A 6662-nucleotide genomic window follows, 5' to 3' on the forward strand; every position below is an offset into this window, starting at 1 on the left:
AGTGGGTGTTTTGTCAGTGTGAATTAAGGCAATCGTTTTTTGAAGCTACACTTCATTCATATGCTTTAGTTGCAGAAGGTATGTCAGGTGGGCACAGGGAAGTCAGTGAGACCCTAGGTGTTGCAGTGGGGAAGAGAGAAAGAGAGAAGCGGTATGATATAAAAAGAAAAAAGAAAATTAAACCACACTCAAGAGTGTCCCTCAGCTACGTTCTGCAATGGGAACTGAGATGCATACAGTTATGGTTGGAGAAATTTGTAAGGTGTTTGTCCCAACTGGGGCTCCCAAATGGAATGCCAGCTGGCTTTAAATTAGGCCTTTATTAGTACAAATGTACATAGGATCGGTCCCTAAAAAGTCAGAGAGAGGCTTTTATACATGCCCAATTACTAGGTGATGACCACTTAACCGGACAATTACAGCAATCCTTCCCATCACAAGTACACACTTACAACACACTGTTGTTGCTCTTAAACCACTCAGAGATCTTTGGCTCTTCTAACTAGCCCACCCCAACCTTCTTATTGAATACATGAAACCATCTTTCTGTGTTTTTCGTCTTTGTCTTCTGAGTAATTGCTCTGTGTATTAGTGGTTTGTCACTAATGCACACGAAAGCTCATACCACTGACAAACTTAGTTGGTATCTAAGGTGATACTGGAAGGATTTTTTTATTTTGTTTGGTCTGTCAATGTCTGCTTTCAGTTATCTGTGCTGATATTTTTGTTTTCTTTTGTGCTCTAAGACTTAGAGTGGATCTAGACACAGGAAAAACACAAACTATGACTAAGTCAGAAATTACAGTAGATCGTTTTAATGGAAGAAAGAAAAAATCTCCATTGAAAACTGCTTTTTAAAATTCCCTGCTCTCTGGTGCCATCTGGTGTTGCATGTTTATAGCACATTCAAATCACTGTTTCTTTACAGTGGTACCTCGGTTTACAAACACAATTGGTTCCGGAAGTCTGTACTTAACCTGAAGCGTACTTAACCTGAAGCAAACTTTCCCATTGAAAGTAATGGAAAGCGGATTATTCCGCTCCAGACAGGTCCACGGAGTACTTAAACTGAAATTACTCAAACCGAGGCGTACTTAAACCGAGGTATGACTGTACTAATGTAGCTGAGTGTCATTACTATGCTTGGCCGATCTCCTACTGTTTCGTTCTCCATACATCCCATTCCTTTCAGTTGTACTACAAGAGAACACAGGCTTGCACACCCACTTAAAAACAGCTTGTTTGTTTTGGTAGGAAAACTCATGCACAGATTTCAAACTGCAAAACTCTAACTGGACAAAATGGATTCAGGGATGAATTAAAATGGGGAGATTCTTCTACGTTACCGTTTTCCTGTTTCAACCTTGCTGCAATTCTTACTGCCACAATTTACAGGAACTCCATTGGGACACAGGAGACGGATCTCTGGAGATTTACTACAGTACATGCTGTCCTTTAAATAAGAAAAGAAGGAGGTTTTTCAAGAAAGCAATGACTTGAAGCCTTGGTTTCAGATTCTACCATTATCCTAAGAGAGAGTTAGAAATGAATTCTCTAGCATGCCCCTTCATCATTGTGGATCCATAAATTTCACAACACAAACTCATCACCTGAAACAACAACAACAACAACGTTACAGGTTCATAGGGGGAAAGGTGCCCCTTTAGCAGTGGCGTCCTAAGCCAATCAGATCCAGGAGGGCTTGCAGTGTTCCTAGGACAGCATTTGTGCCCTAGATAACCAATGGAGATGACTTTATATTATGACATTTCTCCCCTGGCCTCCTTTAATCCTCACAACAACCCTGTGAGGTAGGTTGGTCTGAAAGACAGACAAACCCGAGGGCACCTAGTGAGGCTGAGTGGGGATCTGAACCCTCTAACCCAGGGGTCCCAAACATAGCTGTCAATTTCTCCCATTTTTTAAAGGGAAATCCCCTTATGCTGAATAGGCTTCCTCACAAGAAAAGGGAAAACTTGACAGCTATGGTCCCAGACCTTTTGGGGCCTTGGGACACATTTAGAAATCTAAGGAACTGTTGTAGGTGACCTTGGGCTAGTCACTGCCTCTCAGCCTAACCTACCTCACAGGGTTGTTGTGGGGATTAAATGAGGGAAGGGTGTGTCCTTGGATAAAAAGTGGGGCATAAATGCAATAAATAAAACTAGGGTTGCCATATTTCAAAAAAGTAAAGCTCCTAACACCTGTAAAGTTGTTTTCTTAGGAAACCCCCCCCCAAAAAAAAACCCGACACACATATAGATATAGATATAGATCGATATATAGATATAAAATAGATCTAAATGGTGATGGCCACCACCAGCTGTTACCATTGGCTGCTAATGACCTATGATGCCATAAAGGAATAGAAGTTCAGTGGATATGAAGGGAGCTGCTTTTTTCCAGTGCAAAAAACCAGGTCCATGGTTGAGATATCCCACTCACTCTCTGTTTGCCTTCCAAGAATATCTGAGAACTACTAGGTTTTCCCGAGACCACCTGCAGAAGGTAATCTAAGCCTGCTTTAATCTTTTGTAAATTTATTGTCCGCTCAAAGCTTTGTTTTCATTGTAAGTTGATATGTTACTGTCCCTTTAAGTAAAACCCCAATAGAACCCTGGGGGAGAGGGAGGAAGTGCAGACCTCCGGGAATGCTGAGTCATGTTTTAGGCCTCTCTCAAGCTGCAGGAATAATTCTGCATGAAAATAAAGTTAAGTTTTTCTACCTTGGTTGGGGTGTAAAAAAAATAAAGCAATGAAGAGAACTGTAGAGTTTCAGCAAGGTGAGGACAATTTATTTATTTTGTTCATTTGAAAACCTTTCCAACCTACTTAATATTTAAAAAAACCTCTGAGAAGTATGCAGACAAGCAACATAAAAATAGAATAAAACTGCATCATAAAAATAGAGTTATAAAAACCAGGAAGCAGAATTATAAAAACTGATAAAAATTATCCTATTATATTAATCTTAAGAGTTCATAAATTAACAATCAGATGATACCCTGAACCTGCTGGAGTGAATAAAATCTATCCTCATGCAAGTTGCCATTGCACCATTATGTCTCTTTGCTATTGTTTAAAACAGGTAACTTGAATTGATCAGCAGCACAGTCTGAAAGAGAAACTGCATTTTGGGTAGTACATTCATTTTCACTACTGAGATTTTACTCATCAGGTATAAGTTCATTCTTCTCCATCTCTGTATGTCTCTACTATAACCACATTCCATATTTTCACATACCGGTAGTTGTTTTGAAATACAGTAACATTGCATTTTTATTCATCAACCAAACCCCCAGATATTTAACCTTTCAAGTTTCAACCCTGTCAGACAGATCCTGTAATGTACCTTTGGATTTCTGATCCATGTTTTTTACTAAAACGAAATGGGTACGAAATAAAAAAAATTCTTCTGTAGCACCTTAAAGACCAACTAAGTTTTTATTTTGGTATGAGCTTTCGTGTGCATGCACAATGCATGCACACGAAAGCTCATACCAAAATAAAAACTTAGTTGGTCTTTAAGGTGCTACAGAAGAATTTTTTTTATTTTGCTTCGACTCAGACCAACATGGCTACCTACCTGTAACTAGAAATGGGTACAGTATTCAGTTTCCTCCAGGTGGGTCTGCCACCACTCTAGCAGGCAACTGACCCCCCAAAAGGGGCATTTGTGAGCAAGCAGTAGTTGTTTCTCCTTTCTCTCCCTGGTCCCTTTCCTATTTTCCTTTTGTTCTTGCCCAACAGAACACAACGGGCAATGGTTGTGATGGTATCAAACTGAAAATTTCCATGATTTTGTACGCAGTGGAAACCTCTTTTCCTTGGGTATGCTGTCTGTCATTCAGTGGAGTGAGTTAGACCCACTCCCAAGTTCTTTGATGAGCCACACTGAAATAACAGCTCCACCTTTCTCTCCCACGCAGACCACATGGATGCTCCCATGTGAAGGAAGCAAATTGGCAGGTGGAAGGTGATTATCTGGCATCAGGATGCTGTGAAGCGATGAGAAGGCAAGTTTGCTTGCAGAAGCCAGTGGATTTGCTGAGTGGGTGGCAAGTTTGTGGTCTGAAGCTGGCTGATATCCTTGGCAGAAGCTGACTGATGTCCAATGGCGGACCAAGCAGATACGGGCGAGTAGCCGGAAGGTGACTGATGTTTGGTAGTGGACCAAGCAGAAGCTGGCAGATGTAGATGGATGGATGCTGGTGGAATTCACATTCAGAAGCTGATGGACCAGATGGCTTTGGTAGCACTTTTTGTAAAGCTTTGCAGTATCACCATATTTAACTTTGCTGTTTAATATCATTTGGAGGGGTGGAGCCCTCCCAAACATTTGTTCCCCATTACCTAAACCAGGTAGAGATCCTAAGGAAGTAGAATCATACAGATGGATCACCCTGTTCAACCAGGCCCCAACTTTTTTTTTACATCAGTCATGGCTTCCAGCAGGGTGATCCATACAATTGTCAATTCAGACCAAACCAGATTTATCCCAGGCAGACACAATGCAGATCACACATGCAGGTTAGTCAATATAATATATGACAGTAATTAAGAGGAAGAATCCCAGCCCTTTGGCATTGGTGTCACTGGACATTTACGAGGCCTTTGACTTTTTAGAATGGAGGTGCCTTTTTAAAGTTTTAGAACACTATCAGATGGACAAAACATTCATGACTACTATCAGAGTCCTCTGTGCCTCTCACCAGGCCACTGTTAGCACAGTTGCTGTGAATTTGAACTCTGTTCATATTGGCAAGTGAGCAGAACACTGGACATTTACAAGGCCTTTGACTTTTTAGAATGGAGGTACCTTTTTAAAGTTTTAGAACACTATCAGATGGACAAAACATTCATGACTACTATCAGAGTCCTCTGTGCCTCTCACCAGACCACTGTTAGCACAATTGCTGTGAATTAGAACTCTGTTCATATTGGCAAGTGAGCAAAACAAGGTTGTCCCCTGTCCACATTGCTCTTTGCTGTTTCTCTGGAACCATTAGCAGTTTCATTACGTCTTAACTCATGTATCAAGGGTTATCGGGGAAAGGCTGAATAGCATTTATTAAATTTTTATGCTGATGACATGATGTATATGTTACCTAACCCTCAGGAGGCCCTACCAATATTCAAATTGAGAATTAGGAAAATTAAAAAATTAATACTGGGTCTTAGAACTAATCTTAAGAAGTTGCTAATAACGTGTTATAACAGGTCTGATGGAAGAAATCAAGCTTAAGCAAATGACTCAAGCTAAGTTGTATTATCGTTGGATCCAATAAGAAATGGGTTGATGTGGAAGGTGAAATGATACCAGACACAAAAATATGGGTGCTTCCTTTTATTAGACTCTCCAAAACAACTTTAGATACAATGCATAACCCATACACATTGAATATGCTATAGGTATAGAAAAGATGGCAACGCTGTCAGTCTCCTTTATGCTTGCCTCTAATGCCACAGTTTTCACTCTCAAGTCCAGGATTCAGCCTTGCGTAATACAATCCTGTCATGAGGGGGCACCCATTTACATTCCGTATTTCTATGTTAATGACAAACTGTTATCCAAAGAACAACTTAAAATAAATACAGGAGATCCAGGCCTATCTTGGTTACAAGAAAGAGGTATTTAGAGAAATTGCACAAGTTTTTAAGTCTGAAATTCAGGCAACCCCACAACTTGCATTAAAAAATCTGTGGGTTAACAATCTAAAACAGTTTTCTTCAATAGGGTTATTAACTTCGTGGCTGGCAGTTGCAATACTACCTATAGCACAAAAATGGAATACTTAACATGAATTGCCTCCTGCATTATGGTGCAAAAATATTTGGTCTCTCGCTGAAAAAGTTGACTTTCAACATTTGGTGTAATCAAAGGTAAAGAACCTGTGGAACATGTGCATGTGATTTGGTTGGACTTTGGTCGAACATATGTCTTACGTTCCAATTGACAACTTACAAGACTACTTACCTGCACCTAATAAAGAAATATGTATTTCCTGATGAGCATATATGTATAAATTGAATTATGGTTGTACTTACCCATTTTATGTATGCATCTCTCCAGCAACTTTCTGGGTTGGACTTAATTGTTCTTCGTTCTTCTGTAAATAAAAAGAAAATGTTAGCTTTGTGAAATGCAATAAAAGAAGAAGAAGCAGGTAGATGTTGCATGGCTGAAGTTGGCTGTTTTTTTGCAGATGTAAGCCAGTGGAGGTTCTCCCCTGAAGCTGTGATGGACTGGGTGTTTGTGGTTGCACATTACTTTGCTGGTGTCACCTTGAAGCTTTAAAAGGGGATTAAACAAATTCATGGTGTATATGAGGAACGGCTTAGGGAGCTGGGTATGTTTAGCCTGGAGAAGAGAAGGTTAAGGGGTGATATGATAGCCATGTTCAAATATATAAAAGGATGTCATATAGAGGAGGGAGAAAGGTTGTTTTCTGCTGCTCCAGAGAAGCGGACACGGAGCAACGGATTCAAACTACAAGAAAGAAAATTCCACCTAAACATTAGGAAGAACTTCCTGACAGTAAGAGCTGTTCGACAGTAGAATTTGCTGCCAAGGAGTGTGGTGGAGTCTTCTTCTTTGGAGGTCTTTAAGCAGAGGCTTGACAGCCATCTGTCAGGAATGCTTTGATGGTGTTTCCTGCTTG

At 40.3% G+C, this 6662-nt stretch overlaps 1 long non-coding RNA gene across 1 annotated transcript; it reads left to right on the forward strand.

Annotated features, from left to right (window-relative positions):
• The first annotated feature begins 2632 nt into the window (after positions 1-2632).
• On the forward strand, positions 2633-6170 carry LOC132591697 (uncharacterized). The gene is made up of 3 exons (XR_009557090.2): positions 2633-2783; positions 3089-3178; positions 3930-6170. It is a non-coding gene; the product is annotated as an uncharacterized LOC132591697 (long non-coding RNA).
• The last annotated feature ends 492 nt before the right edge of the window (positions 6171-6662 follow it).

The sequence above is a fragment of the Zootoca vivipara genome, chromosome 2 (genome assembly GCF_965207765.1).
Source record: "Zootoca vivipara chromosome 2, rZooViv2.hap1.1, whole genome shotgun sequence".
Classification (NCBI taxonomy): domain Eukaryota; kingdom Metazoa; phylum Chordata; class Lepidosauria; order Squamata; family Lacertidae; genus Zootoca; species Zootoca vivipara.